Below are 12,077 nucleotides of genomic sequence, written 5' to 3'. Positions count from 1 at the left end.
CTTCTGTTGGGCTTGCTTGGACTCCCTCACATATTTGTAGCCTGTTGCACATGAGCAGGGTGGCTCTGCTTCTGGGGTGTACCTGGCTGTCATCTGGAATGATTGGGGTGGTTGGGCCATTTGTCTCTCATCATCCAGCAAGCTAGCTTGGCCTTATACACAGAGCAACCTTAGGGTTCCAAAAGACCAAGAACAGAAGCTGTGAGGTATCTTGCGGCTTAGTCTTAGAACTCATACGTGGTCACTCCCTCCACATTCTATTGGCCACAGCAAGTCACATGGCCATCCCAGATTCAGGAGATGAAATAGGAAACAGACTCCACCTTTTGGTGGGAGGAGCTGCCTAGTATTGTGGCCTTTTTTTTTTTTTTTCAATCTATCACAAGTGCATTTTGAATATCATGGGAATATAGAAGTTGGAAGAAAAGATGCACTGTGGAGGGTCAGGATGACCAAAGGAAGACAATAGGCTAATGCCAGAAGCAAACTCCAGGAGGCATTGCCTGAGTTCTATGGTCTGTCCCTCTCTCTGCCTTGGAAATCCAGAAGCTGGGACATATTGTCAGTGTCCCGGAGTTGATTCTACCAATTCCAGATGACTACATAAATCCAAGGGAGACCAGCGCCTATAAGGCTGATCGATTCACGTTCAATGAGAAGCATGCCCATCAAGCAGGTATACCATGCACTTCAGCTTTACCAGGGCACTTTCTCCATGTGAGCAAACCATAGGGCAGACAGCAGTCAGAGGTTGCTGGGATAGCCTGAAAGCAAAGCCAGGGATGCTGGAGAATGGTGATGGCTAATGGCTACAGGCTCTAAAAGTTTGGGATGTCTGTATAGGAATATAGGTTCATTAGGCAAACTAAACATTCATGGTCTTTCAGGGCACCTAGTCCCCTGGAAAGTAGCCATTGCCAATGTTCGTCTTTGGAACGTTACATTTTCTTCCCTATTTTGCCCCACAAATCTTCTTCCTTCTCTCTCTCCCCACCACTGGGTCATTCTGAAGCAAATGAGGACAGACTCATCCCTTAGGCACAACAAGAATATAATGCCAGGACCCATGATACTTTTAGGACTCTACAAAAATGTTTTAATTGCTCTTAAAATCAGAAGGGGAAAAATGAACTTGTAAGATGGAAGAAAATGTTTTAATTTTTTTCTCACATCAGAAAACAATGACATTTTTAGGATCCCAACATATATTATGGTGACTGGGGGCTCATGAAGACAGAAGTATCTGGGAACAACAAAAGTCACGATGTGCCTTACCCCCCAGCATCATACCATTTCATCCAAAAATACTTCAGTATGTATCTCTACAGGGTAAGGAATCTGTCTGTTAACATAACCACAAACCCATTATCATATCCAAGAATATGAAATAAGCTTCCAAGTAATCAAATATTTTGCCACTATTCACATGTGACTGATTGTCTAATTTATTAAAACGTTTAGTTTTTCTGAATTTGGATCTAAACATGGTTCAAACATTGCATTCGACTGAAATATCTCTGATGTCTCATAGTCTATTAGTTGCCTCTTCCTCTTTTTTCTTTTTCTTGCAATTTACTTATTGAAGAGACAAGGTTGGTTTGTTCTGTAGCATTTCTCACATTCTATATTCCCTTTAACAGCTAGTTAGAACCTGATCAGCTTACAATGCTTTATAAGTAATGGTGCTTTGTTATGGTGTGAACAGTCATGAAGGAACATTGCCTATATTCATCATTTTGTTATGGCTTCCAAAATGATTTTTTCCAATTCTGCCATTTCTTTGTTATTTATTATTTAGAGTTCTTCAGTAAAGAAAGACTTTTCTTTTAATAACTATTTGGTTTGCTGAGGTGTGATTTGTACACAAAAGGCAGAAACATGGTTTATTTATCCTTTTTTTCCTTTTTCACCAGTTTTCAGAATAACAAGCTACTTCCCCCAGCATTCTGCATAGTGAGGTCCCTCAATATTATTAAGAATTCATGGGTTTTTAATATATTTGAGTATTCCAGTTATTATTATTCCTTTGAAAACTTTAATTATCCAATATTTAACCAAAGAGACCCCCTTCAAGTTGGCTCTTGGGTTCTTTTGATGTAAGTTTAATAGTGTTTAATTGTTCCCTTGCTTTCTGGTATGATTTTTTTAAAGTCATAAGCTTTAAATTCTTTTGCTTTATAAGTTATATCTCTCAATAGATGGTGCATCATATTTAAAATCTCGAAAGAATTCTTCTCCAGTGTTAAACCTCTACCTCATAAAACTACCAGGTTCATTTGTTTCATTTTACTTTCAGTTTTTAGGACTTATTTTTACAATTTTAATTTTGTTTTATAATTATATAAAACTTTGCATGATTCTAAAGCCAGCGCTACAAAACAAGGTGTAGTCAGGAAAGGTTAGCTCTCACGCCTGTCTTTCCTTCTTTTTACCCTCTTCCCTTATAGGTAATCCTTTTGTAGTGCATTTTAATATACGGTAGGGCTAGCCCCTCCCACTTCTGTATTCCTTGTCTTTTAAGGGTCTTCCTGGATATTTAGCTTGTTTGTTCTTTCCATTTAACTCTATAAGCAATTAGTACCAGAAGAAGGAAAAGAAGCTTGCTGGTATTTTTGTTGGGATTTCAAAGGCCTTATTCAGAAGAGAGGCCCAGGTTGTGGTGGGATGGGCACAAGCAAGACCAGGCAGAAGGAAGTAGCAGAAGAGAAGGAGAATCAGGTTCCCAAAGATAAAGCCAAGGTGATAAGACCCAGGAGGCCATGAAGGAGTAAGAGGTACAGGCCTAAAGCAACCAACAAATGACATTTTCACCCATGATTTGTCTTCCTCCTCCTGTATACCCTCCCTCTTTTGCAGCCATGTCTCGTTGATTTGAAATTGCCATGTTCATGAGCTCATTTCTGACACCCCCAAAGAGGGATTCCTGGCCAATCAGAAAAGTGTTCTGTAGAATTAGAATCCCAGACCCCAGTGGTCCTAGAACCTTCATTTCAACAATTTTTCCTAAGCAATGCTGGTGCAGGCCGTTTGCCAAGCACACATTGAGAAACACTGTCTTTCTAATGATTCTCTGTCAAGTCAGCTGGTGCCTCTCTTAAGGAGTTCAGTATTTTTTTCTGCCATCTTACTGCAATGCTAAGTGCATATGTATGTATACATTCTGCTCTTCCTCCTTTAGGAAACCCTTAGCATTTGTACTTTGCTTACATCAGCTATCTGTGTCCTCACTTCTCACGTGTGACCAGGACATCTTAAATTGAAATCCTATGTTCTCTACAAATTCATTGTCTTTGCTTTGAACTCGCTGACACATTCTTGCCAAATGGGTTTGACTCCTGGAGTGTGTTCTTGGAGTTTGTGTTGAATCTTCCCCCTTTACTCCCAATCCCTTGTGATTACTAACTCCTAGACCCCTGAGTGCCTTTTACTTTGCCTCTGGTCCTTTGGATTTAGTTGTCATACTTGTTTTCTTTCTCTTTCATTCTGATTTTCTGTAACAAACCTTCTGGCTCAAACTGCTTGGAAAGGAAGAAATCCCACCCCAGTTCCAACCCCCAGATCTCAGTCCTCGACAGTGGCACAGTTTAGCCCCATAATTCCCTCAAACCCATAGAAGAGGCTTCATCATTACATACCCCATTGGTTACATTAGCACTCCTAATTCTTGTTACAAAACACTGGAAATTGGAATTGAGGGGTTCATTGTTAAAGTATGCTCAGTATTATTGAAAACGCCTGTAATAAAGAACCTACCCTAGGCTCAGGCAGTTGAAAGCAAGTTCAAAACTGATGGTTGCCAGAAGGGAGGGGAATTGGGGGGTCTGCATAAAAAAAGGTGAAGGGATTAAGAAGTACTAGTCACAGGTTATAAAGGAGTTGAGCATAGGGAATATAGTCAATAATATTGTAATAACTATATATGGTGCCAGTTGGGTACTAGACTTAGGGAGGGGGGGAGGGTCACTTCATAAATTATATAACTATCTGACCACCATGCTGTACACCTGAAACTAATATAAAATAATATTGAGTGTCAACTGTAATTGAAAAATCAAAAAATAAAATGAAAGCAAGTTCACTTTCTTCTCTATCTCCTTACAAAGGAAAGGGGTGGTGGGAGTGGGATACTTGAATGGTTCACAGTCCTGTTAAGTTTTCATGAGATCTGTTACAATTCAGATGCTCTCCTTATGGCCCTCTGGACCCAAGGGCTGCTGATTTTGTGCCTGTTGATAGTTCAGTCAGTTACCAGAGGATCGCAGACTCATCATGGTGTCTCTATAGCGGATGAGCCATGACACAGGAATTCTTGACTCCACTTAAGTAAATGGCACCTGTGAGCCCAGCAGGCTTTCTCTACTGAGAGCTGTGATCAATACTGAAGCATGAAAAGCAATAATGAGCTTAACAGTGTTAAATCAGGAATAAAGGAGGTTTCTGGATGAGAGAAAACCTGCATATTGTCTTATTTTTAATAACTTTTCCTTTACATTAACATTATCTTTTTTTTTTTTTTTTTTACAAATGAGGAATTCTCTGCGTTTAAGCAATTTGCTTAAGGTTACACAGCTCAGTAGCACAGCCTTCATTTAAACCCGGGTCTCATCCTCTATAAACCTTGCTCTTAACTATTAAAAGACAGTTAACATTTACTGAGCATTCAGCTACCAGGTACTATGCCAGGCACTGCTTAATTATGTCATTCAATTCTAATTATCTTTGGTTAAACAATTCTGCAGTAAAAAAAAGAGCCCCATGCAATATAAGCTTTTTTCTTGCTCATATAACAATCAAAGGGAAAACTTTTTAATCATTCAGTGATTCAAGAACCTTGTGGCTTCGACCTTGTGGCTCATCCATAGCTGAGGGCCTCATTGTTAGTTGCATCCAGCAGGCAGAAGAGTAAAAAATGTGGAGCTCTCTCTGTCTAGAAGTGTTAGCTGAAAACAGCACTTGGCATTGTGATTAAAAAAAACAACATGCAGGGATTTCCCGTGTGTGCTTCTGTAATGCAAGCAGACAATTAGAAACGGGGGGTACGTTTCGATTACACAATTTGGCTTGGGGTTTTTTAGGCTTCACCAGGACTGTGTCTTCAAATCTGAAAGCGTGTAAGTGAGGACTTCTTGTTTAGGAATGTTCAGAGACTATTTTTTGCTTTTCTTCACTCCCTCTCAAGCCAGGTCAGATAAACATAGTTCTCACCCTCCCTGTATGTTCTCCCTGAGGTTGCTGTCCTTTCTGGGTCTGGTTCATGAGGAGTCTCAGGACTGGCTTGCCCTCCAAGTTGGCCCCACTTCCGGGGAGCTGAGGACTCAGGCTCCAGGCCTGCAGGAAGCAGCAGAGGCCAGCAACAAACTCTGGCTCCAGGTTTGCTTGTCCCTCCCAGGTCAAGCCTTCCTGTCATTTCTGGCCTCCAGCTGTTCCCCGGACACTATTTTTACTGCAGCTATTCTTCCAAAGACATCTGTAAATATGTTTATCCAGCATATAGAGATGTTTTGCACCAACAGTGCTTTCTGGAAATAGAAATCCCCTTGGTAGTTTATGTTGTACTGATTTGCTTTCTCTATTTAACTAATTAACGCTTCATGAACCTGGGTTGAACAGAAAACAAAGTGGTGCAATGAACAGGGAAGTGGCTTGCATAAATAAATACATGAACAAATAAACTAATTAATTAATTAAAATTTGAAAGAACAACACAACTAAGGGCAACCAACATAAGCCACTGAGGACAACATGGATGGTCCTGGGGGTATTGTGCTAAGTGAAATAAGTCAGACAGAGAAAACAAATACCATGTGATTTCACTTGTGTGTGGAATCTAAAAAACAAATATACGAACAGAGCAGAAACAAACATACAGAGAACAGATTGATGGTTGGCAGTTGGGGTTGGAGGGATGGGTGAAAGGGGGAAGGGATTAAGATGTACAAATTGCCAGTCATAAAAACAGCCACAGAATATAAGCTACAGTTTAAGGAATATCGTCAACAATATTATAATAACTTTGTATTGTGACAGATGGGTTCTAGACTTACTGGGATGATCACTTTGTAAACAATATAAAGGTCTAATTACTATGTGGTATACCTGAAACTAACATAATATTGTATCTCAACTCTAATTGAAAATAAAAGTGTCTCCCTGTGGAAGAGTCAGCTAGCTGGTCACCAAAGTCTGTTTTCTTTTCTCTCTAGGCATCCAACTAGCCCACATTTCCCACCCTCTCTTATAGTTCAGTGTGACCATATGACTGAGTTTTCTTAGTTTCTTTGGTGTTTTTTATATAAATAATCATATCATTTGCAGATAATGGCAATTGTTTCTTTCCAATTCTTATATTTTTCCACCTTTCCTTTGGTGTGGGCTGGGACTGCTATACACTGTACAGAAATGACCCCAGGCTTCTCTTGTTCTTAATCTTCAGGGTTTGAAAAAAGGATTCCTTGAATATAACTTTTTCCATAGTATTTTTAAAGCTACTTATTAGCTGAAAATATTGTTATATTCCTAGTTTTTCAGAGGATGTATTTTAAGATCATAGGTTAACATTAAGGATTTCTTCTTGCTTTTATTGACAAAAGTTCATGGGGTTTTCTCCATAAATCTGTTAATGAAGTAGATTAGACAAATAGATATTCTTACCTCAAATTTAAGAATGATCCTACAAGCATTAGAGGTTAAAAATGTACCCACAAAATCCCAGTAGACACAACAATTATATAGATGGCTTTATTATAACTATCCAAGAAACAGATATTGTAATCTTTTTAAATATATTTTATTAATTTTTTACCAAGAGGAAGGGAGAGGGATAGAGAGTCAGGAACATCGATGAGAGAGAAACATTGATCAGCTGCCTCCTGCACACTCCCCACTGGGGTCGTGCCCACAACCAAGGTATATGCCCTTGACCAGAATCGAACCTAGGACCCTTCAGTCCGCAGGCTGATGCTCTATCCACCGAGCCAAACAGGTTAAGCAGATATTTTAATCTTACACAAAACCTTTTAGTTAAAAATAATAATAATAAGGAGCCCTATCCATTTGGCTCAGTGGATAGAGCATCAGCCCATAGACTGAAGGGTCCCAGGTTCAATTCTGGTCAAGAGTGTATACCTTGTTTGCAGGCTCTATCCCGGGTCCCCAATGGGGTGCATGTGGGAGGCAACCAATTGATGTGATGTGTCTCTCTCACAATGATGTTTCTCTCTCTGTCTCTCCCCTCCCTTCCACTGTCTCTAAAAATCAATGGAAAAATATCCTCAGGTGAGGATTAACACAAAAAAAGAAAACACCTTAGCTAACATAACCTTGGTACCTATAGCAATAAAAAATAATGGAAGAAAAATGATTCCATTTACATGAAATATCCAGAGCAAGTGAATCCGAGGAGACAGAGAGCAAATTAGTGGTTGTCAGGGGCTGGGGGAGGGGAGAGACTGCTAATGGGTAGTGAAATGTCCTAAAGTTGACGACAGTATTGCTTGAGTGGTCCTGTGACTATACTAAACCCATTGACTCATACATGGGTTAAATGGGTGAATTATGTGATGTGTGAGTTACATCTCAATAAAGCTGTTTGTAAAAAGTGTTAGCCAATCTCACTCCTGAACATAGATATAAAAATCCCATTTTCTTAACACTTATCTACACTAATAAAAGAGAAAAATGGTAATTGGCGTACGACCGCTACCCTTCCGATTGGCTAATCAGCGTATCCTTATGTAAATTAACTGTCAGCCAAGATGGCGGCCGGCAGCCAGGCAGCTGGAAGCGAACGTGAGGCTTCCTTGCTCCAGTGACTGCAGATTCCAACGTTCCCCGCCTGACTTGCCGGACTCTGAGCTGGCAGTTTGAAACATTCTAACAAATATAGCCGGCTGGGATCTCAGAGCTGAAGTTATACATTGTTTCGATTACAGAACGGCAAACAAACCAGCAGCGGAAGCCTCAGAGCTAGAGCCAGAGCTAAAGCTGGCCCAGAAGAAAAAAAAAAAAAGAAAAAAAGGAGTGGTTGGGAGCTTCAGTCAAAACCCCTAGCCTGAAAGCAGTCCTCAGCCCCTCACCCAGACTGGCCAGGCACCCCAGTGGGGACCCCCACCCTGAAGGGTGTGTGACCAGCTGCAAACAGCCATCATCCCCTCATCCAGGCTGGCCAGGCACCCCAGTGGGGACCCCCACCCTGATCCAGGACACCCTTCAGGGCAAACAAGCCGGCCCCCAGGCCTCTATCCTATATAGTAAAAGGGTAATATGACTCCCAGCACAGGGATCAGCAGAGCCACGAGGCCTCCTGGCACCAGATCAGCATGACAGGGGGCAGCGCCCAAACCCCCTGATCGCCCTGCGGCTCTGTGTGTGACAGGGTGCGGCGTCCCAACCCCCTGATCGGCCCTGCTCTGTGTGTGACAGGGGGTGGTGCCCCAACGCCGCCCCCCCCCCCCCCCATGGGCCCTGCTCTGTGTGTGACGGGGGGTGGTGCCCCAACCCCCTGATCCGCCCTGCTCTGTGTGTGACAGGGGGTGGTGCCCCAACCCTGCCCCCCCCCCCCACGGGCCCTGCTCTGTGTGTGACGGGGTAGAGCCATAACCTCCCCATCGGCCCTGCCCTGAGTGTGACAGTGGTGGCGCCCCAACCCCCTGATTGGCCCTGTTCTGTGGGTGACAGGGGGCGGTGCCCTAACTCCCCTATCGGCCCTACTCTGTGCATGACAGGGGGGAGCTCCCCAACCCCCTGATGGGCCCTGCTCTGTGCGTGACAGGGGGGAGCTCCCCAACCCCCTGATGGGCCCTGCTCTCTGCGTGATGGGGGGGGGGGGGGGGGCAGTGCCCCAACCCCCTGATTGGCCCTGCTCTGTGAGTGACAGGGGGCAGTGCCCCAACCCCCTGATGGGCCCTGCTCTGTGAGTGACAGGGGGCAGTGCCCCAACCCCCTGATGGGCCCTGCTCTGTGAGTGACAGGGGGCAGCGCCCCAACCCCCTGATTGGCCCTGCTCTGTGCATCACAGGGGGTGGCGCCGCAACCTCCCCATTGAACCTGCCTTGAGTGTGACAGGGGGCGGTGCCCCAACCCCCCAATCAGCCCTACGCTGAGCGTGACTGAGGGTGGCATCGCAACCTCCCAATCCGCCCTGCTCTGTGCATGACAGGGGGCAGCGCCCCAACTCCCCAATCAGCCCTGCTCTGAGCCCGACCAGGGGCTGCACCTAGGGATTGGGCTTGCCCTCTGCCACTCAGGAGCAGGCCTAAGCCAGGAGGTCGTTATCTCCCGAGGGGTCCCAGACTGCGAGAGGGCACAGGCCGGGCTGAGGGACCCCCTCTTCCCCCCCGAGTGCACAAATTTTTGTGCACCGGGCCTCTAGTAGTGATATAAAATGAAAGGTGATGCATCACGATCAAGGGTGCTCCAATGCTAGAATGTTGGTTAATCTGATCTATTGCATAATGGAGCTGTGGAGGAAATCCTCTATACTCTTTCTGTAGAAAATTACAGACAAAACTGAACTTAGGGATGGAGAGCACATGTTCTTCGCTAGAGAAGTCAGTATCATAGAGCAGGGGTAGCAAATGTCCGGCTCATCAACTGTATAAGGCCCATGAAATAATTTGCTCTGGCCCTGACTAGGCAGTAGGGGAGAGTTAAATGTTTGACCAAATACAGGAGAGAGAGAGAGAGAGAGAGAGAGAGAGAGAGAGAGAGAGAGAGAGAGAGATCAATGATGAGAGAGAATCATTGATTGGTTGCCTCCTGCACTCCCCACACTGGGGATCGAGCCCACAACCCAGGCATGTGCTCTGACCGGGAATCGAATTGTGACCTCCTGGTTGACATAGGGTGACACTCAACCACTGAGCCACGCTGGCTGGGCCAGCAGACTAATTTTTAAGTTGATAATTTTGTATGGCCCTCGATTATGTTATAAATATCAAAATGATCCTTGGCAGGAAAAAGGTTCCGCATCCCTTCATAGAGATACCAATTCTTCCTAAAATGGTCTATAGATTTAATGTAATTCCAATCAAAAGTCTAGTGGCCATCTACTGGCCATGACATACTGATCAAACATTATATGGCCATTTTTCTCTTTCCTTCCTCTTCTCTTTTTCCTTCTTTTCTCTTTCCTTCCTTTTCCTTGCAGGGGCAGCATGCCCAGGGTCCAAAGTGTCAGTGAAGCCAATAAATATGTATAAGTACATGAATACACATACACAGAAATCAATTAACAAAATGGGTAACATGCATGACAAGGTATTGCACAACACAGAAAACACAAATGGCCAGTCAATGTAAGGAAAAGTGCCAGGTTCCATTAGTAATCAGTAAGCAGCTTAAGTTCACAAGGAGACTTCATCTCACATCATTGCGCCGCTTTCTTAACACTGAGGCTGAAAAGTTACCTCAAGATCGCAGTGTTTGCTTTTGCACTTTAGAAATGGTGCTTTCAAACCCAGCCTTGTCAAGTGGAAGGTTTTCACAAACTGGGCTGACATCTCCAGAGGCCTTTGCATTGAGTCAGATTCTGTAGGGCATTCAGCTCCGCTCTCACATTTTAAGCATCACCAGGAATGTTGTTTTTTTAAGTAATGCCATCTGCAGCCATCCTGGGCATTTCTTTCCAGAACGTGTTTTCAGTAGAATTACCAGATAAAACATCAAGAGAGCTATCTCTTCGGAAGAAGGACAGCTTTTATAAAAAGAGAGCCCTTCACATCAAGAGAACGACCCTTTCTTAGGTGCTTGGCAGAACAATCTCACAGGCCCTCCTCCTCAGGAGCTGGAGGAGGCGTTAGCCTCTCCTTACGGAGATGGTGCTCATGAAATCCCAGCTGTCTGCCAAGTATTTAGACTTCCCTAAAGGGTTGGGGAAGGCGAGGGTTTTTTCTGTGGGGAGCACACGAAACTAATGTCAGGGATGAGCAGGTTGACTGACTCATTAGAAACGAATTATTTCTTCCCTGAAAGCATATGAATTACCTTCCTTCCTGTGACTTTTAACTCGTCGCTGAAGAACGCAAATACTTTTGGACCATCCCAACAAGGAGAAGAAAGCTAGAATGATCATCTCCCCCGCCTCCACTGCTGGAGTTAGAGGGAAACTAGCTAGAGGTGCCTCCTCATGTTGAGCACGGAGGCACCTGAGGCTGGACAAGGATGTCCTTTCACCTGCTGTGGTCTCCAGCTTCTTTGCTTCTACAGGAACTCAGCTTTGTTCAGTCACCTTGATGCCAATGTATTAATTTACAAAAATTTTAATAAATTAACAAAAACTATAATCCCCATGTTCCATATAAGGTTCACCTTTCCTGATATCTGAACACTTATGGAGCAGAATTCGCAGTCAGAATGTTACTTGGCGGGCATGGAAGAATCAAGGGCGTCTGAGGAGTTTCGATTCAACTCTTGTCAGCAGTTTGACACAAAGACCCTTTGGAAAGTCTGATTAAGCTAATAGGACATTTGTTTTTGAAAAATGCATACACTTCGAGGGCTTTGTGAACTCATTAATGCTGATCTCTAGACGCCAGACCTCTAAGCTGAGCCATGGCGAGTCTTGTTATCAAGTCTAACTTTCAAGAAGTTAAAAAGCATAAACTCTCATTCAACTATCACATGAGCACATATCAAAGATTTTTTTCAACTCACTCATTAATGAGGAAATCCATAAGATGATGAAACTGTTCTCCAAGAGTATTTCAGGTTAAATATTGTCTTTTTCTTTCAACAAGACTAAGATTTCTAGAGACAAAATTGGTTAATGTCCTTTTCAGCAATAGATTATAAGCTTCAGGGTTATCTTTGCTTAACAGACAGAAATCACTGCATCATGTACAAGTTTAACTTGTATAACTTCACAGAGTCTGAGCTCTTAATTCATAAATACTAAATAACCAAATCAACCAATGGTATATTCTTATAGGAAAATAAATTGTCTTTGGGTGGGGCCATTAAAACAGCTTCAGAATGCCACTGAGAGCCCTTGGAGTCACACTTTTGGACTTCTTGCCATATGATGGATAATTTTTTCTTAATCAGTTCAAATAGCTTCCTGAGTTCACATTTCTAGAGCC

At 43.3% G+C, this 12,077-nt stretch overlaps 1 protein-coding gene across 6 annotated transcripts in view; it reads left to right on the top strand.

Annotated features, from left to right (window-relative positions):
• CPNE4 (copine 4) overlaps nt 1-12,077 on the top strand; it is a 343,236-nt gene that overhangs the window by 244,579 nt on the left and 86,580 nt on the right. The window lies entirely within an intron of this gene.

Source organism: Myotis yumanensis, unplaced genomic scaffold (genome assembly GCF_028538775.1).
Source record: "Myotis yumanensis isolate MYYU_CA2020_CCGP unplaced genomic scaffold, mMyoYum1.0.hap1 SCAF_14, whole genome shotgun sequence".
Classification (NCBI taxonomy): Eukaryota; Metazoa; Chordata; class Mammalia; order Chiroptera; family Vespertilionidae; genus Myotis; species Myotis yumanensis.
Note: the sequence above shows the minus strand (reverse complement) of the source record. Positions and strands in the feature narration are given on the sequence as shown.